Here is a 25,114-nt window from a genome sequence, read left to right on the forward strand (position 1 = left end):
ACCTATTGGTATTGGGAGACTTCAACTTCCATGCTGATGCCACTCCCTCCTCACAGGCTCTGGACCTGGTGTCTTCCATGGCGACACTAGGGCTCTCCCAGTTTGTTTCGGGCCCCACACATCAAGCAGGCCACACGCTGGATTTGATCTTTGGCGCCGGTATAGATGTGATCATGTCTCCTTCGATGAAGGTGCCATGGTCTGATCACTACGCTCTGAAAGCCAGGATTGACTTTCCACCCCCACCCTGCTTAGGTGGCGAGCCGATTTGGGCTCGCCCGCAGAGGCTGATGGACCCTGATAGATTCCGTCAAGCCTTGCGGGACCTTGCTCCCCCTGGCGACTCATTGACTGAGCTTGTTGAGGGCTGGAATACCCAGCTCCTGGCAGCCATCGATGAGATCGCACCTAAGCGCCCTCTGCGACCCCGCAGAAACCGGGCTCCCTGGTTTACCGAGGAGCTTCGGAAAATGAAGCGGGACCTCAGACGGCTAGAGCGAGTATGGCGGGGTGCCCGTGACGGAGCCTCAAGAACATCTTATAGAGTTTTTATGAAAACCTATGAGATGGCAGTGAAGGCCGCTAAGAAGTCTTACTTCTCGGCCTCCATTGCATCCGCTAGCTCTCGCCCGGCGCAATTATTTAGTATAATTTGGTCTTTAACGTCCCTTGAAGGACAGCCAAATTTAAATAAGAATCTGACACACAGCCGTGAGGCATTTGCAAGCTTTTTTGCGGAGAAGGTCCTGTTGCTCTGCCATGACCTCCCTGCCAATTTGGATACAATAAAGGAACTGGAGGCCCCTCGACTGTCCTCGGGTCCAGTATTGGACCACTTTGACCGGATATCTCTGGCCGATGTGGACAGATTCCTCCAAGCTGGAAAGCCCACCACCTGTCCTCTTGACCCGTGCCCGTCATGGCTGATTAGAGCATGTCCAGACGAGGTGCAGGCCCCCCTGGGGGATATCATCAACTTGTCCCTTGGCACCGGGATATTCCCAGGGGAACTGAAGGAGGCGGTGGTGCGTCCGCTCTTAAAGAAAACATCATTAGATCCCTCAGATCTATCCAATTACTGCCCGGTCTCGAATCTTCCATTCCTGGGTAAGGTGATTGAGAGAACGGTTGCTGAACAGCTTGGTAGGTTTCTGGATGAAACATCTGCTTTGGATCCATTCCAGTCCGGCTTCCGCGCTGGTCATGGGACCGAGACGGCTCTGGTCGCCCTAAGAGATGATCTCCGTAGGCAGCTGGATCGAGGCGGGTCGGGGCTGCTGATTCTTCTAGATCTGTCAGCAGCCTTTGAGATGGTCGATCACGAACTCCTGGACCACCACCTTGCCAACGTGGGGATCCAGGGCACAGTCCTTCAAGGGCTGCGCTCGTTTCTCTCTGGTCGGGGACAGAGGGTGGCGCTTGGGGGGGAATTGTCATCGCGCCACTCCTTGGTGTGTGGAGTGCCTCAGGGTGCGATTCTCTCCCCGATGCTTTTTAACATCTTTATGCGCCCCCTCGCCCAGCTTGTCCGGAGTTTGGGGCTGGGTTGCCATCAGTATGCTGATGACACCCAACTCTATCTGTTGATGGATGGCCATCCTGACTCGGCCCCAGACACACTGACCAGATGTCTGGAAGCTGTGGCTGGATGGTTACGTGGGAGCCGGTTGAAGCGAAAGTAATAGTGCCACTGTATTCTGCTCTGGTCAGACCTCACCTGGAGTACTGTGTCCAGTTCTGGGCACCACAGTTCAAGAAGGACACTGACAAACTGGAACGTGTCCAGAGGAGGGCAACCAAAATGGTCAAAGGCCTGGAAACGATGCCTTATGAGGAACAGCTAAGGGAGCTGGGCATGTTTTGTTGGGAAAAAGCACCAAGGCAAAAGCCAGCTCCAGATTGCTGGAATGCAAAACAGGATGTTGTGGTTTGCTGCTGTACTGCTGGGGAAAAGGTGGAGCCTATTCTCTGTACTGAGCACCGGATGTTAGCTCAGAGTGTCATGTGACCTGATGGAGACTGAAGGGTGCAGTCACATTTCTATGTACTGTTAAGTGACAGGAATAAAACATGTAAAAAGGACTCCTGTCTGTCTCATTTCTCCTCCCTGGGAGAATGCAGGGAGGGAGAGAGAAGCAGAGAAGCAGAGGGTGTGTTCTTCTCACGACTAATGAGAAGAATCGCCGGGTTTGTTTACCTAGCCTGCCGGGAGATCTCAGAAGGTAAACACAGTATCTCGCTCAATTGCCTCGGGGGAGGCCATATACCTCTGCCTGTGAGCCAAGATACTAACATATGGTAGCCTTCGGATGGTTGCGATTCATCGGACATCTGCATGAGAGGCTGGTGGAATGTCCTCCTCTGCTCCAAGGGAGAAGGCAAGCGTCTGAAAGAAGCCAGAGGCTGAACAGACCCAGAGGAAGGTGTTTTCCAGGCAACGGAGATCAAGGTATGCTGCATTTCGGGCTAAATGTGTGAACGCAGGTTGATTAATTCCCTGGTTCACGGGAGCTCTGCGTTTGAAAAACAAAAGCTCCGGAAGGAAAGGCCTGCAGCTTGGAAGCTGAAGCCTGCATTCCACAAATTCTTGTGGTTGATAAACTGTCCTATTGGAATGCATTGTTGCTAAGTAACGGAAAGTTGGAAAGTTACTGGCAAAGGGGCTGGACTGTGAGTGTGAGCCTGGGAAAGCGAAACAAAGCCGCGGAATGTTTTGGCTACAAAGTTTACGTGCTCTTGGAGGGACTTTCCATAGCAGCCAGCGTTTAGTTGCCGGGTGCAAAGAGCGTAAACAGCTTGCAGTTTGCCTGAGTGAGAAAGGAAAAAAAAACTGTTGGATTTTACAGCTTGTTTGACAGTGTGAGCCAGAGGCTTGGCTTCAAGATGGATGCCAAGAAGGCAGGAGGTTTGCCTTACCCACCTCCCTTAGATAATGACAATTATTCATCTTGGTCTGTAAAGATGAAGGCCCTGCTGCAGAATCAGAGGCTTTTTGATGTAATTGAAAACCCCATCCCTGCAGCACCAACCAGAGGTTGGGAATCACAGAATGTGAGGGCCAGGACTGCTATAATTCTGTGTGTCTCAGACGCGCAATTGGTGCATATCCAGCATTTAGAAAATGCGAAAGAGGTTTGGGACACGCTGCGTACAACGCATCAGAGAGATGCTGGTTCTTCAGCGTTGCTGTACTTTGAGAAGTTGACCAATCTGAGACTTGCGCCTGATGGAGATGTTCAAGCGCACCTGACAGAGATGAAGTTTCTGCGTCAACAGATGGTGGAACGCAATTTCCGTCTTCAGGAGGAAGTGTTTTGCTTCATGATGATAAACAGCCTGAATCGGACCTACAAGCTTGATGCCAGTCAGCTTGGTTCCCTACCTGCCGTGCAGCTAACCGCGGAAAGGGTGTGTGCTGTGGTCCTGAACGAACACGACAGACTTGCTGCACTGGAAGTGAAGGACAGGGGGAGGGTAGAACAGAGTTCTAATTCCCCCACTGGTAGTGCTACTGAAGAGCATGGTGTAGCATTGAGTGCTGTCCGATGCTACAATTGTGGACAGACTGGGCATCTACAGCGAAACTGTAAGAAGCCGCGCCAGTCAAGAGGAGCAAAGAGCAGCTCTACAAAGCCTGAGACGTCAGGCAAAAGCCTTACCAAGTGCCAGGTGAAACCTGCAAAGGCTATGATGGCGAAAGGAACCACGCCAGATGTTGGGAACGTGTTCGTAATCGACACGGGATGTACAAAGCATTTATGCCCGCACAAAGGACTGTTTTCAACGTTGAGGAAGCAAAGCTTCACTGTGAAACAGGCCAACGGTCAAGAGTTGGAAGCGACCGGAATTGGAACTGTGTATCTTGAGAGTCTAAACTTGACTATAAGTGATGTTTACCTGGTTCCGGAACTGAAATTTAATCTGCTGAGCGTGTCGCAGATTGCAAAGAAAGGACTGAAACTGTCCTATGATGCTAAAAGCTGCCAGATCTACAAAGATGGTGAACTGTTTCTTACTGCCAAAGAGAAAGATGGACTGTATTTGTTGACTTTTGATCAAAGTGATTACATGAAATGTAATTCTTCTGATTCTAACGTAATCTCTTTTGCAGGTGTGACCAGTGTGAGCACCCGGAAGGTGCCGAAGGTCGACAGAGCATTTCAGCGGGTGTATGCTGATGTGATTGGTCCTCTAGAACCATCTAGAGGCAGTGCAAAATATTACCTTTTGTGTGTGGATTGTTTCACTAATTATTCTTGGGTTTTTATGATGGAGAAACCGCAAGAAACTTTAGAAAAGTTTCAGGAGTTTTGTGACAAGGTTAAAAGTATGCATGATGCTAACATTGATTGTCTTTTCACAGATGAGAAGAAAATTTTTCTGTTACAGAAGTTTCAGAAGTTCCTGGATGGAAAAGGGATAGACCACAAAGTTGCTGTTTCGACCGAAGCGTGGAACAGGGGGGTCTGTGTGAGGGTGAACAAAGAATTGAAAAGGGGATGCATGCGCAATTGCTGAGTTCACATTTGCCACATGAATATTGGGCGGAATCGCTAGCGTCCTATCTTCATGTGTGGTTGAGAAAAGTCTCAACAGAGTTGGGATGTTCTCCTTTTGAGAAGCTGTTCAATAGAAAACCTTCTGTTGCCTATTTTAAGGTTTTCGGGTCTCATGTGAGAACAGAAGCTCCAGGAGGAGTAAAGAATGCCAGAGGCATTTTTGTGGGATATGAAAAGGGTCTCTACAGAGTAATTTTGTCTGAATCTGGTCAGGTGATTCTCACAAAATTTCTAAAGAGTGCTCCTGAGCAAGAGCGGGTTGTAGAACAAACATTTCCCACAGGTGGCAATTCAGATGATGATGATGATGATGATTTTTCTGATGTCACAGATTACAGTGGTACTGATGATGATGACACTGATAGCTCAGAGAGTTCAGTCGTAACAGTCATTGAGAGAAAATCTCACACAATGGATAGACCTTCACAGGTGAAGGAGGAACCACTGAATGCTACTGGTTCTCAACAAAGTCCAGAGGTTGAACCAGTGAGCACAGAGAGTCAGAACCTCATACGCAGGTCTGAGAGAGTTACAAAGGGTGTACCACCAAAAAGGTACTTAAAAGAGTTTGCTAACTTAGCTGTTGCATGTGTTGCTATTGTTAACAACTCAAAGCAGGTTAAAGCAGTGTCTAAGTCAGAGACAAAGACACAACAGAGAGTAGCTAGCCAAGGGAATGCAGAAGCACTCATTCCTTGGAAGCCAGACAACCAGAGAGGTACACTGGTGAAACCAGTGGTGGGGAGTTCCAAGGGTGGAACTGAAACAACAGGGGACTGTTATATGTATAACAACTGTTTGTTTTCTTCTCTGGATCATGTTTTGCCAATTGATGCTTTTGGGGGAGGATGTTGGGAAAAAGCACCAAGGCAAAAGCCAGCTCCAGATTGCTGGAATGCAAAACAGGATGTTGTGGTTTGCTGCTGTACTGCTGGGGAAAAGGTGGAGCCTATTCTCTGTACTGAGCACCGGATGTTAGCTCAGAGTGTCATGTGACCTGTGCTGGAAGTACAGGGGAGGAGTTGAGTCTCTTCTGATGGAGACTGAAGGGTGCAGTCACATTTCTATGTACTGTTGAGTGACAGGAATAAAACATGTAAAAAGGACTCCTGTCTGTCTCATTTCTCCTCCCTGGGAGAATGCAGGGAGGGAGAGAGAAGCAGAGAAGCAGAGGGTGTGTTCTTCTCACGACTAATGAGAAGAATCGCCGGGTTTGTTTACCTAGCCTGCCGGGAGGTCGCAGAAGGTAAACGCAGTATCTCGCTCAATTGCCTCGGGGGAGGCCAGGTACCTCTGCCTGTGAGCCAAGATACTAACATGTTTAGCCTGGAGAAGAGGAGGTTAAGGGGTGATATGAAAGCCATGTTCAAATATATAAAAGGATGTCACACAGAGGAGGGAGAAAGGTTGTTTTCTGCTGCTCCAGAGAAGCGGACACGGAGCAATGGATCCAAACTACAAGAAAGAAGATTCCACCAAAACATTAGGAAGAACTTCCTGACAGTAAGAGCTGTTCAACAGTGGAATTTGCTGCCAAGGAGTGTGGTGGAGTCTCCTTCTTTGGAGGTCTTTAAGCAGGGAAGTCCTGATTTGACTGACATCATCAATTTCACATAGAATGGTTGAATTGCGGGGGTGGTTGTTCTTGTTTATATATGGGGATGCGGGTCGTGCTGCAGTGTAAACCACCGAGCCTCTTGGGCTTGCCGATCAGAAGGTTTCTGTTCGAATCCCCATGATGGGGTGAGCTCCCTTTGCTCGGTCCCAGCTTCTGCCAACCTAGCAGTTCAAAAGCATGTCAAAGTGCAAGTTGATAAATAGGTACCGCTGCAGCGGGAAGGTAAACAACGTTTCTGTGCACTACTCTGGTTTTGCCAGAAGCGGCTTAGTCACGCTGGCCACATGACCTGGAAATACTGTCTGCAGACAGACCGGGGCTCCCTCGGTCAGTAAAGTGAGAGGAGCGCAGCAACCTCAGAGTTGTTCTTGACTGGACTTAAATGTCAGGGGTCCTTTACCTTTACCTTTTTATATATATTTATTTACTGCATATTCATCTCTTTTGCAAAAACAAAACCACTCAATGGATATCACTTACCCCTGCAGCAGGTTCCGTTGCTGCCACAGGGGAACCCATAAATTTCTCCATTGGCACAGTTTGTAGTTGCTGGGAATTGGCAAGTTCCTCCAAACAGTAAACAGAAAACTTGCCCTGTTAAAAAGAGAAGACAAGTTTTAAAAAAATTATGGGGCAAAGGGATTGCCAACTACTTTTTTCCTAACCAGAACCATGCTTATTTAATGGGATGACCAACTTTCACAGGCTTCTGCTGCCTCTCAGCCTGCTAACTACTGTTTCATTGGCCAACATTAGCAAGGGTCAGATCGGTCCTCCTTCTCTGCAAACACTCCAGCTGATTCCTGAACCTTGTAAGGGGGCTGACACTTAGCTGCACCCAGCCACTTGGGTAGCATAAAATTATGATGATGATGATTACTGCTCCTGGGATCTTTTCAGAACAGTTGCCAAACCTAAATTTTACAGGTTGCTAATGGAAGGGGAGAAAAATGAGCAGATAATGCACCCACAGAACCACATAACTGGCCACTAAGTCAGCCTTCATTCCATTCTACTGAAGGTTCCCCTTTGCTTTCAACCTCTGTGTTCAACAGGGCATATTAACTCTGCATTTCAACATTCCTTTCAACATCAAAATTACAGCTGTTCTGAGCTTCAGAAATACCTTGCCATTTATTCCCTCTCTGAGAATGATATTTTCTTTAATCTCCCCAGTAGTGTTGCCATTGTGTCTTCCTCAGCTCACACCCAACTGTGCTGGCTATAGAATTTCTCGCTTACCAGCCAGGTGAGGAGGGGGTAAGGCCCACCCATTTGGCTAGGGGCACCATCTCTTCATAGGGTATAATGATGGGGTCCTGAGGTGGCAGCTGTGGGCATTCTTTAACAAAGAAACTTGCTGGGTTAGGTCTACAGTGGAATCCTTCATCAGATTATTACTCTTCCTATATCCAGGCCCTCTGGAATTACAAAGGACTTGGGGATCATGCACACTAAATCCTCTAAACTCCCAGCAATATAAATGACCACCATGGAACCTGCCTTGTGGCTCAGTCTGTATCCTGAACATTTATACTTTTGCAAAAACCATGTATTCAATTTCAATTTCATTATTAAATAAATTGTTAAATACTTTCCTCCTCCACCGCCCCTTTTTAAGCAGCCAGATAGAATAGGAAGCAGCCAAGTCAGACTGTTGTTCCACCTACAGCAGTTTTTCAGGGTTTGTGGCAGGGGAAATACCTGGGATTGAACCTGAGACCTTCTGCATTTCCAGCAGATGCTCCCTCCCTGTGCCCTGTTACCTGCAACAACGTGGAAGAGGATGAAGACCAGAGTAAAGCTCAGGTAGAGGAACCTCATGGCTGCAGTTTCCTGTGAGATCTCTGCCAAAGGGAAGGCACTCTAAGGCAAAAGGAAGTTGAGTTTGGATGGAACAAGGAGGTTCTCTCTACTTATAGCATTGCAGTGCCAAATCCGGTAACTGTCAGCATAGCATCTGAACCCTCCAGGCCCCTTTCTCTTAACTCATCCTAAGCCATTTATTTATCTTGCACATCATCCTAAGATTTACCTTGTGGCTCAGTCAGCATCCTGAACATTGCTGCTTTTGCAAAAGTCATGTATTCAAATTCAAATTCATTATTAAATAAGTTTTAAAATACTTTCCTCCCCACCCCTTTTTAAGCAGCTGGATAGGATAGGAAGCTGCCGGGTCAGACTGTTGTTCCATCAAGCTCATAGCTGTCTACACTGACAGTCAGAAGGTCTTAAGTGTTGCCGACCAGGGAAATACCTGGGACTCAACCTGAGACCTTCAGCAGATACTCCCTCCCTGTGCCTCTTACCTGCAACAACGTGGAAGAAGATGAAGACCAGAGCAAAGCTCAGGTAAAGGAACCTCATGGCTGCAGTTTCTTCTGAGATCTCTGCCAAAGGGAAGGCACTCTAAGGCAGAAGGCAGTCAAGTTTGGATGGAACAAGGAGGTTCTCTCTTCTTAAAGTGTTGCCGTGCCAAAAAGATGCTGAAACACACATTTGAGCATCTGAGTGGGAAATGCTGCAAGCAGGTATTTCCTGCAGCTGTCAGCATCTGAACCGTCCAGGCCATTTTTTCTTAACTCATCTTAGGCAATTTATTCATCTTGCAGACCATCCCAAGATTTATCTGCAGAACAATCTTGCTCATCCCTCACTGCGAGAAGCCAAGTTACAGGGAACCAGGCAGAGGGCCTTCTTGGTAGTGGCGCCCTCCCTGTGGAACGCCCTCCCACCAGATGTCAAAGAGAACAACTACCACCAGACTTTTCGAAGACATCTGAAGGCAGCCCTGTTTAGGGAAGCTTTTGATGTATCACAGTATTTTAATATTCTTTTGGAAGCTGCCCAGAGTGGCTGGGGAAACCCAGCCAGATGGGCGGGGTATAAATAATAAATTATTATTATTATTATTATTATTATTATTATTATTATCATTATCATTATCATCATCATCATCATCATCATCATTATCCCGCCTTTCACTACCTTTAAGGAGTCTCAAAGTGGCTAACATTCTCCTTTCCCTTCCTCCCCCACAACAAACACTCTGTGAGTTGAGTGGGGCTGAGAGACTTCAGAGAAGTGTGACTGGCCCAAGGTCACCCAGCAGCTGCATGTGGAGTAGCGGAGACGCGAACCCGGTTCCCTAGATTACGAGACTACCACTCTTAAGCACTACACCACACTGGCTCTTTTAAAAAAAATAAATTCATTTTTAAAATTGTTTTGATCAGTTTTACTCCGCTTTTCAGCCAAAAGGTTCCCATAGGGGCTTATGTACAATTTAAAACCAAAAAACCAAACATGGCACACAAGCGGAAAAGGACAGGAAGGGAAGAGGAAAACAAAAACATGAACTCCTTACCAGTTTCTAGACAATCATGTCAGCTGGCCCAGTTCAGGGCCAGTAGGTACCTGATTCAGCTTGGCCTCCAGCAAAAGTAGATGCCTTGAGCCCTGCTTCCTATCTCTCCCTAAGAGACAGTCTGGTGGAGCGGTCCATTAGGAGCTCCATCTTTCCTGCACTGCTTGCATCAAAGGATCATCTAGGATGGTTGCTGCAGAACTGCAAGGCTCTTTTCTTCTGATGGGTGTGTGTAGCAGTGGGTTTTAGGGACTGGAAGTTGTAGCAGGATTTCTTGCACTGGCTGTCTAGGGTTGTTGCAAATGGGGAGGCTGCACCTGGAGCAGTTTAACAACAAGCTTGGATCTGGCTCAGGATCAGGGAGACCCGCAAACCAATGACTGGAAGGGAGTAAGATTCAAGCTTGACCCTTTCAAGCTGCTGCGCTCTGTCAGTCCTGAAATGTGAAGATGCTTGAGGTTGGTTTCTGAGCTCCAAAGCAGGCTGTCTCTTCCCATCAGATACACTCACCTTTCCCCAGCCACCTTTCACCTGCAGTAGATCACAAGGTGAGCAACAGATTCTGCCCCCTTTGCCATTTAACATCTATTTCAGTGGTTCTCAAAGGATGTGTTGTGCCACACTGGTGTGTCAGGAAAGGATGGCATGTGTGGCCAGCAGATTCAAGGACAATCAAAGAAACATTTAGGCATTTCAGTGTAGTATAGTATCAAAAAAGGCTCCTTTGCAGGTTCTTAAGCAGCTTCTTTGTTTCATATTTTTGGGGTGTTCCATCATCCTATTATAAAGTAGTTGTGTTTTGTGTTATAAATCAAGCGCTGTGAGGAGTTGTTTGTTTTCCAATGTATTTCTTATCAATAAAATAAATTCAGTGTGGCATGAGAAATCCTTTATTCTGTTCGGCCTGGAATAGAGGAGAATGAGAGGAGATGTGACAACCATCTTCAAATATCTCAAGGGCTGTCACATGGAAGAGGGAACAAGCTTGTTTTCTCCTGCCTTGGAGGGCAGGACTCAAACCAATTGATTCAAGTTACAAGAAAGGAGATTCTGGATAAACATATGAAAAAATCATCTGACAGGGCCAGGGCTGTCATTACCTGGGGGTGTAAGGGTGCAGGGTTGAGACCGCCTAAACTCTTAACTATCTACCTGTTACAAAATAAGAAATAATTTTGATCAAGTTAGAAAAACAAAAGACATACATACTTAGGTATTATCGAAAGGTATACCTACTGTTTCACTAAACAACTTTTGATTTGGAGCTCAAAGATGCGTCGCGCCAGCAGCGGCACTTGTCATTCACAACTGCGCGTTTTAATTTCATCACTTCCAGTTCAAATTCGTTTAGAAAAATCTTTTTTAAAATAATGTTTATTGTCGTTAATTGTCGACATTTTCTTTGACTAACTACTTTGTACTGGCGTTTTCCAGCATGCAATTTTAATTTTTCATTTCCGCAAAAACGTGCCTAGAGCACATGCTATGAATTTCACATGCTGCACCCCCCCCCATTAACGATGAATGTTAAGCGAGAAACAGATTTTATGACAAATGCTAAGCGAGAAACGCTGGGCAAGTCCGTGGGGCAGGAGGCTGTGGCAGGCAAAGGGCAGTGGCGGGGCGTGGTCGGCCTCGATCAATGGTGTAGAGGTTTATTTGGGGGCTAAACTAAATTTGGGGGTGCTGGGTGGATCTTTGCACCCCGGTGGGACATATGCTAAAGACTGCCCTGGAAAGAGCTGTTCAACAGCGGACTTTTCTTCCTTGGAGGTTTTGAAGCACAGTTTGGATGGCCATCTGTCATGGCTGCTTTAGCTGAGATTCCTGCATTGCAGGGGCTGGAGAAGATGAACCATGAGGTCCCTTCCAACTCTGCAATTCTATCATTCTATGATATTAAGACAACTTGTTCCCACTGAATAATGTGATCTATGATTAAATACATGTGGAAACAGGAGTGCTGCTTTTCAGCTGAGGGACCTGCTCCTGTTGTTGAGGAGAAGGGGAAGCAGTGCCATTTTTCTGGAAAGGAACAGATGAGCTTCCTTCCTCCACCAGGAATGACCGCTCCACGCTTAAAATGGGGGGCGCCCTTTGCGCGGACGCGTGCAGCCCCTAGATCTGGAGCGGCTCCAACAGCATAGGCTTGATTTGTCTTCCCTCAGGTGGGATACCTGGAGGTCTCCGCCTAACTCAGTCAGTTGTCCAATCCCACCTAGGGGAAGCGTTGCCAAGGAGGCCAGGCCAGGCAGGGGAGGGATTACCTGCCCACACAATAGAGGGAGGATCTTACCTGGGAATTGCTCTTGCTGGGATACAGCAGATGACATGCCTCTTTGCACAGGGACTTGTTCCTGCTGGGAAGGTGCAGCCAAGGTGTCCTTTTCTCAGGAACTTTTTCCAGACGTTAAGCAGGAGGAGATGCCATTGCAATCTGTTTTAGTACCTGTTGTTCTTGTACTGAAAGAACAAGTATACCTGTGGAAGTATACCTGAAGGAGCATATCTACTTTCATCATTCAGCCCGGACTCGGAGGTCCAGCTCCAAGTGTTGGGATTTTAGTTCCCACCAGCTGCGAGCAAGCAGCCTGATTGTTTACATCATGTGATGTATCTCAGCGTGAGACAGGAAGTCTGAGCCAGTTCTAGTGCTCTCAGTGTAAACTGGGTGGAGTTACTGTGAGTTGCCTTCCACTTCTGGGTAGAAGCAGAGTCGTGTCATAGACTCGCATCCTGTACTGCTCAGGCGAGCAGGCATGCTTTTTTTAAATAATAATTTTTATTAACAGGCCAGTCAAATCACATTAATTCCAAATCGCATCAGTTCCAAATTACATAGCCAAATTTTTAAATTTTTGTTGGGGGTACCCATGCTTCAAGCTTCGAATGGGATCCAAACATCACTCTTGCTGCTGCTTTGTTGTACACAGTTCTGTCCAAATAATAATCACAGTTCTATTCAATCTTCTCTTTGTTGTTTTCCTCATCTTCTTGTTGTTATCATATATTCCTTTCTTTGTGATCTCTGATAGTTTCCACAAGCGGGTTGAAAACAAACGTTGTTATATCCTGTGTGGATTTTACACTCTTCCAAGAGCCATATCAAAATAGACAGACATCATTTCAACACCTCCGTACAAAACATTTCCCACAGTCTGTCCTGATTTCCATAAGCCTGCCACTCTCATAAATTTTCTCAGGGGGCCCTGCCAGGCCGAACTCACATTCCGATATAGTCACGAGCCATAGTCCTCCTCCCCCTCAGTTCTCCTGTGGGCAGGCCTGCCATAACAATCTCTTTTTATGACTGTGTCACAGAGAACTTTCTTTCCTCTCTCGATGTTCCCACAAGCCATATCTTTGATTGGTAATTAATTTCCACACAGTTCTTAATCCTCCTGCTTGTAATCAGTAATTTGCAACGATTCTCTCTTGGGGGGAGGGTTATTGGATACATAAGACCAAAAAAAAGAAAAGTCCCCCCCCCTTTTCAGTCTTGCTCTGACATACCAATCCTTTGATGAATCTTCTTCTTGATTTATTGTTGAATCCAGCCCGTCGCTCCACATCACAGAGATCCCTTTAATTAGCAGTCTTTACTCCCGATCTTCACTTGAAGTATGTGCATTTGCTTCTTTTCTAATTGTTTATTTCGAGCTGCTGCAGCCAGTGCGCGATCAGAGACAGCGTCCGGAAGAGCCGGACCCACACAAGGGCTTTGTGCCTAGTGCCCTCACCCCCTTCTTTCGAATCCGGGGGTGATTTATGGCCACAGCAGGCAAGGCAGTGTTCCCCATTCCATTGGGGAACAAGGGAGGCTGCATACTCCCATATCAGCCTCTTAATTATCTCGTGTGAGCCGGAGATATGGTATTGTCGGCCATCTTCCAATGCACCCCTAGCGGCCCGCCTTACTTTTGTACAGTCTTAATAAAGTAGCAGTTAGACTATGGACTCTCCTCTTTCTTCTGTGATGGATTACCAGAAAATTGCTAGCGTGCTCCTTTCAGGAGGGAGGGGTTGCTTAGCAATGGCTTCTCTGGACTGAGGGGGATTCCAGCCAGAGAGTGACCTCCGGAGAAAGGCCCTGGGTGCCTGGGATGCTGTCACCGCTTCTGGGCGGGCATTTTTCCAATAACCTTCTGGCGGTTCCTTCATTGGGAGAGGCAAGGTTACAGGGAAGCAGGCAGAGGGCCTTTTAGGTAGTGGTGACCAAGATAGATAGATAGATAGATAGATTCTTTATTGTCATTACACTAGTGCAACATTGCACAAGTGCAACGAAATTGGATGCCATCCCTTAAAAACAGTAAAAGCAAAACAACAACAACAACCAAACAAACCACCTTCCAACCACACCCACACCCACCCCCCAAAACTCCCAGATCTCACTATCGAGTTACAGCATTCAAAAAGGCCACAGCTCTTGGATAGAAACTGTTTTTCAGTCTATTTGTCCTTGACTTGATGTTTCTATACCTCCTGCCAGAAGGCAGTAGTGCAAACAGACTGTATCCCGGGTGAGATGGATCCTGCAGGATGTTGTTTGCTTTCCTAAGGCAACGGGAACCGTACAGTTCTTCCAAAGATGGGAGAGGGTGACCAATAATCCTTTGGGCTGTGGTTATGACCTTCTGGAGCACCTTCCTCTCTCTAGCTGTACAACTGGAGAACCAAGCACAAATACAGTATGTGAGTATGCTCTCTATGGAGCCTCGGTAGAAGGACACCAGCAGTCTCTCACTCAGATTGTTCTTTTTTAAAAGTCTGAGGAAATAAATTCTCTGCTGGGCCTTCTTCACCAGAGCAGTGGTATTTGCGCTCCAAGTCATGCCCTGATCCATAATCACTCCCAAAAACCTGAATTCCGCCACCCTCTCCACCCGTTCCCCGTTGATATACAAGGGCTGAATGTCCGCCTTTTTTCCCCTGTAATCCACCACCAATTCCTTGGTCTTAGCCGTATTAAGAGCCAGATTGTTCTCTCCACACCAAACACAGAGCCGCTCCACCTCGTCCCGATAGGCGGACTCATCCCCTCCTGAAATGAGCCCCACCACCGTAGTATCGTCAGCAAACTTGATGATTTTGTTGCTGGAGTAGATGGCTGTACAGTCATACGTATAGAGAGCATAGAGCAGGGGACTCAACACGCAACCCTGTGGTGAGCCGGTGTTAAGGCTAAGGGCTGTGGACACATGTGACCCTACTCTAACCCTCTGAGAACGTTCTGACAAAAAATCCAAAACCCAGAGACAGGTGGAGTTGGGGAGTCCAATCGTCTCTAGCTTGGACACCAGTCTATGGGGGAGGATAGTGTTAAAAGCAGAGCTAAAATCCACAAACAGCAGCCTCACATAATTCCCCGGCTGCTCCAGATGGGACAGAGCAGCATGGAGAGTGGTGGTGATAGCGTCTTCTGTGGATCTATTTGCCCTGTATGCAAACTGGTAGTTGTCAAAAGTTGATGGAAGACAAGAAATAATATGACGGCGCACCAGTTTCTCAAAACACTTCATGATGATTGGAGTCAGTGCAACTGGTCTGTAGTCATTCAAACTACTGATTGTGGATTTTTTAGGCAGAGGGACAATAGTTGACGACTTCAGGCAGGGTGGGACAATAGACTGGTGTAAGGACTTGTTGAAGATCGTAGTAAAGACCCTCGCCAGCTGATCCGCACAGCCCTTCAACACCTTTCCAGTGATGCCATCAGGTCCAGCCGCCTTCCTCGGATTCACCATCCTCAATACTTGTCTCACCTTGTGCTCCTCTACAGTAAATGAGGGGCCCCTATGGGCTGGTGGCTGTAATACCGGCGTCTCAGGTGGCTCCTTCTCGAAGCGAGCAAAGAAGAGGTTAAGCTCCTCCGCCAGCAAAGGGTCGCCGTCGACAGCGCCAAGGTTAGGTTTGTAGTTGGTAATATGCTGAATCCCCTGCCACATCTGTCTTATGTTGTTGCTCCTTAAATTATCCTCAATCCTCTGCCTAAGGAACTAAGGGCAATGACACAAGCGTGGTATTAGTCTAAGATCTGGGTCAAATCACAACTGCTGATAGATATGCAGTCTCCGGGTGACCCTCTGATCATTGTTGGACTATAATTCCCATCATACATGAATTGCAATTCCTACAATCCCTGATTTATTCTGTGTGGGTTGATTCCAAAAGAAGATGGTGATTAAATTATAAGCAGCATTGGGATGAGGTGAGCCTATTCATGGGAGCCACTGACACAATCTCGCTATCACACCCACACCCTTTCCTCAGTTCATTTCACTGTCCCCAAAATGGTTTCCTACCATAGTTTCTCCTTCCCACTGCTAATATCTTTCTCAATGACCTATAGGCACCCACAAGGCAGTGGCTTCTGAATAATCAGCTCCATTTAGGTCATGGCTTCAGTCTGGGTTGAGTTCAGCCTATCCCACCCGTGTTCACATAAACAACTTGGCAACAAAACCCAAGCTCTGCCTGGGTGCATGAAAAGCAATGGCTGCAGTTATCTGCTCCTGGGACTTGGGGTGAGGTCTTCTGTCAAGAGGGATATTGGGCAGATATGATGCACTTCCACTGGAGGTGGGTCATATTAAGCCGTAGATGCTTTCTTTAAAAAATGAAAAAAATACAAATTCTCAATTGCAGTTTAATATGTGTTTAATTAGATGATCATCTCAGTAGACTGATCTTTATTTCATTGCCTGCTTTCACAAATCGATTGATCAGGCCCACTTCCACAACTAAGATCCAGAAGAATCAGTGTAGCAATCAGGCGTTCACACCTATGGATGTGGGCTGCTCACTGACGCCACTCATCTGGAAATACTATCAAATTAAAATTGGAAAAGATTGGGAAGAAAAGGGAGAAAAGGTGAAAATCGGTGTGCAAAGACCAAAGCCTTTAAGGAACGGAAAAGTTTTTAAATCCTGCAAGCAATTCTGCCTCCCCCCCCTCCTGGTAGAAAAGGGGGTATTTGTTTATTTGTTATCACTTTGGGAAGCTAGGAAATACAATTGGGACCTCCCCATTTGGCAATGGACCACCAGGGAGGGAAGACTAGTCTCCATTAGGACGTCACAATGGAAGAGGAAACGTTCAATCTCCATTTCCACTGACTTGGCTACAAACTTTCCTGTGCTGCCTGTCTACATTCTAAATTGGCTAAAACGTGTCCCCCCTTCCTCAGAATAAGGGGAGAATTGGAAAATTTTCTCTTTGCCATTTTTGTCTTTGGCATTCAGCAACTTTGGAAGATGAAGGAAGCTGCCTCTGTGCTGGCTGTCGTGGGATTGGTGGAGGGAACTTGTTTTTCTCCTTTATTGTGCCAGACTGTGAGACTGACCTTGACATTCTTAAGCTATTATGAGTTCAGAAAGGCTGAGATGTGGCTCCAAAGCTCCACAATTTGAGGAGTCGGTGATGTCAATGTTAACTGACATTAAAGAAGGTTTGGATTGTAATACAGCTAGCATAGATAATTTGGGGAGACAGATTGAACATTCAAGTACCGACATGAAAGACGTGAAAAAGGAAATAACCACACATGACACAAGGTTGGCATAGCTGGAGACTGTTAGAGTGCCAGACTTGGAACGGTTGCAGTATGAAAATGCTAATTCAATCACCTTCCTTCAGTTGAAAGAAAAAGAATCGTATTTGAGATTGAGGGGGGTCCCCTTTCTGGAAGATGAAAAACTCAGAGAATCTCTGATAGGATTTTTTGTGGAATGTTGGGACTTGAAAAAATAGGAAGTGGAAGCTTGGGTAGAGAAAGCGTACAGATTTGGGCCTAAAAAGGAGACTAAAATAACTTATGATTGCATAGTGGTCTTTAAGACTAAGGAGCAAAGAGACATTATCTTGGGACATCACTATAAAAAAGGCCTCAAAATCCAGGATAGAGTGGTGGTGCTCTTTAAAGAGTCCCCACGTCAATTTTTGAACCTGAGATCCCAATACAAGGACTTGGCAGACATTCTGAGGTGAAATAACATCTTTTTTAGGTGGGAATTTCCAGAGGGCCTATCCTTCAAATTTGAAGGAAGAAAGCAAAAACTAAAGACTGTTGGAGAGAAGGATAGATTTCTGCAAAAGCACTCGGAAGAACTTGGACTACAAAGCTCACAGTTGCTGGGGGCGGAGGCAGCTTCCCCCTAATTAGACAGCATGACATTGGGAATTTATTCATGGAATGTAAATGGTTTGAATTCACCCCCCAAAAGGAGACCAATTTATCATATTTTGGAAAAAGAGAATTTGGATATAATTTGTTTACAGGAAACTCACAATACAAGACTATATAGAAAAATACTGATAAATAAAAGATTGGGTCAAGAATTTATTTCTTCAGATAAAGTCAAAAAAAGAGGAGTGGTTTTCTATATTAAAGAAAAATGGAATCCATAATTGGCATTTAAAGATGAGGAAGGAAGACACATAGTAGTTGAAATTACAGCACAAGGTGAAAAATACTTGTTATTAGGAATCTATGCACCTAATGATGGCAAAGTGGAATTCTTTAAGAACTTGGAAACAAGTCTTTTAGAATATATGGATTACAAATTAATACTGTTGGGGGACTTGAATGGAGTTGCATCTATTTTGATGGACAGGACTCAGAGATCAAAGGTATCGAACTCTGGCAGACCACCTAAGGCTTTCTTTGACCTGACAAATTTGATTTGTCAGACATATGGAGAACCAGAAATCCAATGGAAAAAGTTTTCACTTTTTCCCCCAGATACAAACCAAGTATTTTCAATAATAGCCTACATATGGATATCCAGAGACTTGGTTTCTAAAGTAACAAAAATGGAAATTTGCCCTAAAACTTGCTTGGATCATAATGCAGTTTTTATGGACTTAAAAATGTTTGTACAGGGTTCCTTCAGATGGAGAATGAACGACGACTTGTTGAGAAGTATGTCAATTGTTAATAAGGCCCAAAAAACCCTAAAGGACTATTTTGAACTTAATATGACCCAAGGAACGGAAACAAGGGTTATTTGGGAGGCCAGCAAAGCAGTAATTAGAGGGTTTCTGATACAACAAAATTCAACTAGGAGAAAGTCACAGAATGAGAGAAAAGATAAAATTATGGAACAACTAAAAGACAAAGAGAAGAAACTCAGAGGAATCCCAAAGAATTTGCAGATTCAAAAAGAAATTAAGGTCTTACAGGTTCAATATTCACAGTTAGTAAATCAAGAAATAGAATGGAAGTTGAGAAGGATGAAACAAAGAAATTTTGAATCTCCAAATAAATGTGGGAAATTATTAGCCTGGCAATTAAAGAAGAGACAAAAGCAAAGTACTATCACAAATATTGTAACAGAAGAAAAATCTATAGAGAACCCTGCAGACATAATGAAGCACGTGAAATAGTGGTGTAACAAGGATCAGACAGACACAGCAATTGGAGAAAAGAAGGTGAGGTTTTATTGCTGAGCAATAAGGGACCCAGATGGAATCCTTTCCAAAAGTCTGGGACCCTGAGAGATACAAGTCCTGAGGTTATATACCTGAGCAAATCACATATCATGAGACAGTCCCGAACGCCAGCAAAAAATAGCCAATTAGCGTGCTTCTTGCCATGCTCCTGATCTTACGCAGTGTTTTACCCCTAACTTCTGCTTTCCATTGTCTGCACAATGATGCACAATGATGTACAGTCTGACCTTTTCCCTACTTCTGACAGAACAGGGAAATAAGGCTTAGGGAGGGAATCTCCTGGTGCTACCTCCCCCTTACGCATCTGCTCTGTAGGGATTTTTGTGGTTAGGCCCTTCCTGTTTTGTGGACCATTTTAGCCTGTAGTTGAGGGGGATATTTGTACCAGCGGCTTGTGATTCATGGCTTCCCCTTTCCTATAGGGTACAGGATGTTACTAGGTGAAAGGTCGGTTCTGGACTTGCGGTTCCAAGCAGTTTGCAGTTAGCTAAGGCAAAAGCTTTTCTTGATACAAATGGATTATAAATTACTGTAAACCCTGATTATATGTGAGCATATGTGAATATATTGATTACTCATAACTGATTATATGAATAGCATAAGGGTAGCCCCCTTTCCTTGCTTCAGTAAGAAAATGTTTTTACAAATAATATAAACAACTGTATAAAAAGGACAAAGAGGATTTGGTAAAAATTGAGCAATTTATAAAGACTAATGGTTTGCTGCAGATACTGGAAGATAAAAAGATCCTACTAACAGGTTCAGTTATAAGACAGGAAGCGGAACACGCAATAAACTCAATGCAACTTGGCAAGACCTGATGGTCTATCAGTGAAATATTACAAGACACTGAAAGATTGGCTTATTCAACCCCTGGTAGAAGTATCTAATTTGATTTTACGAGAGGGCAAAGCACCTGAAACCTGGAAGGAAGCTTATATCACTCTGATTCCTAAACAGGGTCAAGATAGATCCAATGTTAAAACGTATAGACCAATCTCCGTACTCAATGTGGATTATGAAATTTTGGCAAATATAATGTCTAACAGGCTAAAGAAGGTTTTATCTAAGTATATCCACAAGGACCAGGCAGGATTTCTGCCTGGAAGACATATGAAAGACAATATTAGAAATGTGGTGGATATCCTGGAAAAGCTGGAAGCAAGAAAGAGTTGTAAAGCAATGTTAATGGTTATTGATGCAGAGAAGGCCTTTGACAATGTATCTTGGAGTTTTATGCTATATAATTTTGAGAGTAATGGGGGTGGGCCAAGATTTTTTAAATGGTATTAAAGCGATCTATCAGGAACAAAAGCTAAAATTATTGTAAATAATGTGGTTTCAGAGGAAATTAGAATTGAGAAGGGAACCAGGCAAGGGTGCCCACTTTCCCCTCTGCTGTTTATTTCAGTTCTAGAGGTCTTGCTAAGTATGATTAGAAAGGATGAACAAATTAAAAGTATTACAGTAGGATCCAAACAATATAAATTAAAAGCCTTTGTGGATGATCTAGTATTGACATTACAAGACCCAGACTCCAGTGCAGTTAAAGCACTGGAGCTGATACAAGAGTTGGGGGTGAATCTGTCTGGGGAAAATCTGAATAAAGACAACTACGAGAAATTATGGAATGAAATTAAGAGAGATTTGGAAATAAGGTCAAATTTAAAATTGTCACTAATGGGCCGGATTTCAGTTATTAAGATGAATGTGCTGCCAAAGATGCTTTTTTTGTTCCAAGCCCTCCCAGTTATAGACAATGTAAAATGTTTTACAGAATGGCAGAAAGCTTTATCTAGATTTATCTGGCAGGGGGAAAACCTAGAATTAAATATAAATTCCTTACGGACTCTAAAGAAAGAGGGGGATTTCCCCTGCCAAATTTAAAAATTTATTTTGAAGCAGCAGCATTCTGCTGGATTAAAGAGTGGATGCAACTAGAAGATACAGATCTATTAGATTTGGAGGGTTTGGACAATGTGTTTGGTTGGCATGCATATCTATGGTATGATAAGGTAAAGGCCCATAATGCCTTCAAAAATTAGGTAATTAGGAAATCGTTGTATAATGTTTGGATAAAATATAAAGATCTTTTAGAAAGAAAGACACCCAGATGGATTTCACCAATGGAGGCAAAGGCCCAGAAAAAGTTAAATATGGACACCAAATGGTTGAGATATTTTGATTTATTGTTAGAAGATGAAGAAGGATATAAATTAAAACCATTTGATCAAATTAAAGATAAGTTAAATTGGTTACATTATCACCAAATTAATGAATTGTATAAAATGGATAAGAAAAATGGTTTTGCTTCTGAAAAATCCAAGTTGGAGATGGAGTTGTTGGATAATAAAGGTAAACATTTATCGAAAATGTATAAGTTATTGTTGGAGTGGCATACAAAAGATAAACAAGTTAAATCTGTGATGATAGATTGGGCAAGAGACGTGGGACATAATGTAATGTTTGAGGATTGGGAAAGACTTTGGAAGAAAGGGGTAAAGTTCACTGCAGGTACAGTATTAAAGGAAAATATAATGAAAATGATGTACAGATGGTATTTGATTCCTGTTAAATTAGCAAAGATTTATCATAACTGTGATAATCTATGTTGGAAATGCAAAGAAAAGGAAGGAATTTTTTATCACCTGCCCTAAGGTGAAAGACTTCTGGGAAAAGATTTATAATGAATTGAAAAAAAATGTTGAAATATACATTTATAAAGAAGCCAGAGGCCTTTCTTCTTGGAATAACAGGTTTGGAATTGCCCAAGAAAGATGTTAAATTGCTTTTGTATGCCACAACTGCTGCTCAAATTTTACTAGCTAAAAAGTGGGAAACCCAAGAATTACCAACGGCGGAAAATTGGCAGATGAAGATGATGAATTTTTCGGAGTTAGCCGACCTAACCGGAAGACTCTGTGACCAGAAGGAGGAGGACTATCGGGAAGAATGGACAAAATTTTGTGATTATTTAACTAAATTTGTTAAGTTAAATTAACTGGAAATAGCTTGCAGGTAACAGATTGTCTTAGGAATCAATATACCGTAGTTTTCGCTCTATAAGACGCACCGGACCATAAGACGCACCTAGTGTTTGGAGGAGGAAAACAAGAGAAAAAAATATTCTGAATCTCAGAAGCCAGAACAGCAAGAGAGATTGCTGCACAGCGAAAGCAGCGATCCCTCTTCCTGTTCTGGCTTCTGGGATAGCTGTGCAGCCTTCATTCGCTCCATAAGACGCACACACATTTCCCCTTACTTTTTAGGAGGGAAAAAGGGAGTCTTATTGAGCAAAAAATATGGTAAGTTAAGTGATGTTGAATATGTTTATTTTCGAATTGAAAAGATATAAGGATGTTAACAGACTAAGTCAAGTTTACAGCTGCCTAATCTTCACTGAGGGTTGTCCTAAAATTTTGTACAGCTAGATCAGAGCTGCCAGTTTTTAGTGCCCATGGGACATGCAGCCTGCACAGTTTGCACCCATATGAACATCCGCGGTATCAAAATTCCCTGTGGACAGATGAAAACCTTGAGGCTCTAATGCTTATAAAAATGCAGAACCTAGTAGTGCTGCATCAAAACTGAATCCAACCTTTTACTTAAAGAAACAGAGTTAATATTATATGAGTATATTATCAGCTACTCTGATCCATAAACTCATTGGTGACTATTTTTTTTAGCACATGCAAAGCCCTGCTTCTGCTTCCTCCAGTGAAGATGTAGAGTGTAGATCAGGAAATCAGGATTAAAAATGAGCAAGCATTCACAAGTAAGTGGGAACACCAACTCAATGGATATGACTTACTTTCCAAGAGTATTCCCAAGGATCCATACTCCGGAAGTTGGTCTGTGCAAAAGATAGAGAAGTAAATTGTCATTCTTTGAGAGGACTTCCTGTGCAAAAAAAATGATATTAATTTGATGTCCGTTTTGTTTTGATCATTGGAATAGCGCTTTCAAATATGAGAGCCTGAGGTCCTGGACTAGGAAATGGGAGACCAGCCTTCAAATCATCATGAAGCTCCTTTGGTGGCCTTGGGTCAGTCACTCGCTCTCAGCCAGGTCTACCTTGCAGGGTTGATGTGAGGATTAAATTAGAAGCCATCTTGTGCTCCATGGAGAAAAAGGTGGGATATATATGCCATTCATAAATAAATTTCCAAAGCCTTCTGTAACAGCCAGTCAGTATTATTATGTCCCATGAATACCGATGGGGAGATCGAGGCTGAAAGTGAAAGTGTGGTTTACCCGAGGCCAGCTGGTGAGCTCATGGTGGAGTTTTACATATTTGGATTGTCAGGCATGGGAAGTCCTGATTTGCCTGATCAACATAATCAATTTTTCATAGAATGGTTGATTTGAGAGGCATCTTGTTTATATATATATACCGCATTTTTATCTCTTTTGCAAAACAAAAGAACTCAATGGATATCACTTACTACTACTGCAGCAGATTCCATTGGTGCCACAGGAGACTGGTATTTCTCCATAGGTACAGTTTGTAGTTGCTGGGAATTGACAAGATCCTCCCAATATTTCACATAAACGTTGCCCTGTGTAAAAGAGAAGGGAAATAAATTCGTTTAAAGGGGGCAAAAGGGTTGCCAACTACTTTTTTCCCATACTAGAACCCTGCGTATTTAATGGGATGACCAACTTTTACAGGCTTCTGCTGCCTCTCAACCTGCTAACTACTATTTCATTGGCCAACATTAGCAAGGGTCAGATCGGTCCTCTTTCTCTGCAGACACTCCAGCTGATTCCTGAACCTTGTAAGGGTGCTGGCACTTAGCTGCACCCAGCCACCTGGGTGGCGTATAAATCATAAAATTATGATGATGATGATTACTGCCCCTGGGATCTTTTCAGCACAGCTGAAAAGCCTATATCTTGCAGGTTGTTAATGCAAGGAGAGAAAAATTAGCAGATAATGCACCCACAGACCCACATAACTGGCGACTGAGTCAGCCTTCATTCCATTCTACTGAAAGGTTCCCCTTTGCTTTCAACATCTGCTAATCAGAATTACAGCTGTTCTGAGCTTCAGAAATACCTTGCCATTTGTGCCCTCCCTGAGAATGGTATTTTCTGGAATCTCCCCAGTAGTGTTGCCAATGTCTCTTGCTCACCTCACACCCAAAGTGCTGGCTATAGTCTTTCTCAGCTACCAGCTAGGTGAGGTGGGGGTAAGGCCCACCCATTTGGCCAGGGGAAACAATCTCTTCATTGGCTATGAAACTTGCTGGGTTAGGTCCATAATGGAATCCTTCATCAGATTTTTACTCTTCCTAGATCCAGGACCTCTGGAATTAGAAAGGACTTGGGGATCATGCACACTAACTCTTCTAAACTCACAGCAATATAAATGACCACCATGGAACCTGCCTTGTGGCTCAGTCTGTATCCTGAACATTTATGCTTTTGCAAAAGCCATGTATTCAATTTCAATATTAAATATATTGTTAAGTACTTTCCTCCTCCACCACCCCTTTTTAAGCAGCCAGATAGAATAGGGAGCAGCCAATTCATACTGCTGTTCCACCTACAGCAGTTTCTCAGGGTCTCCGGCAAGGGAAATACCTGGGATTGAAGCTGAGACCTTCTGCATTTCCAGCAGCTACTCCCTCCCTGTGCCCTCTTACCTGCAACAACATGGAAGAGGATGAAGACCAGAGTAAAGCTCAGGTAGAGGAACCTCATGGCAGCAGTTTCCTTTGTGGTCTCTGCCAAAGGGAAGGCACTCTAAGGCAGAAGGAAGTGAAGTTTGGATGGAACAAGGAGGTTCTCTCTACTTATAGTGTTGCAGCTCCAAATCCGGTAACTGTCAGCATAGCATCTGAACCCTCAAGGCTCCTTTCTCTTAAATCATCCTAAGCCATTTATTTATCTTGCACATTATCCTAAGATTTACCCACACAATCACTTTTCTCATATATTGACAATCTGTCCTGTGCTCCAGGCTACAAACAGGTATTTCGTGCAACTCTCAGCATCCAAACTCTTCTCTGTTAACTCATCCTATGTGATTGATTCATCTTGCAGACCATCCCAAGATTTATCTGCAGAACAATCTTTCTCATCCTGTTCTCTTTCCATATCAATTAACAGAT

At 44.2% G+C, this 25,114-nt stretch overlaps 2 long non-coding RNA genes across 3 annotated transcripts in view; both read left to right on the top strand.

Annotated features, from left to right (window-relative positions):
• Positions 1 to 25,114, top strand: part of LOC308584265 — a 189,867-nt gene that overhangs the window by 63,875 nt on the left and 100,878 nt on the right. The window lies entirely within an intron of this gene.
• Positions 1 to 25,114, top strand: part of LOC308584176 — a 109,578-nt gene that overhangs the window by 24,543 nt on the left and 59,921 nt on the right. Inside the window, exon 1 of one of the 2 annotated variants that reach the window (XR_014006576.1) lies at positions 4,510 to 5,077. The exons of the other annotated variant lie outside the window; for it this stretch is intronic. This is a non-coding gene — a long non-coding RNA (uncharacterized lncRNA). Of the gene's footprint in view, positions 1 to 4,509; positions 5,078 to 25,114 lie in introns of those variants that run through there. 2 annotated transcript variants of the gene reach the window in all.

Source organism: Podarcis bocagei (genome assembly GCF_964188305.1).
Source record: "Podarcis bocagei genome assembly, chromosome: 3".
Lineage (NCBI taxonomy): Eukaryota > Metazoa > Chordata > Lepidosauria > Squamata > Lacertidae > Podarcis > Podarcis bocagei.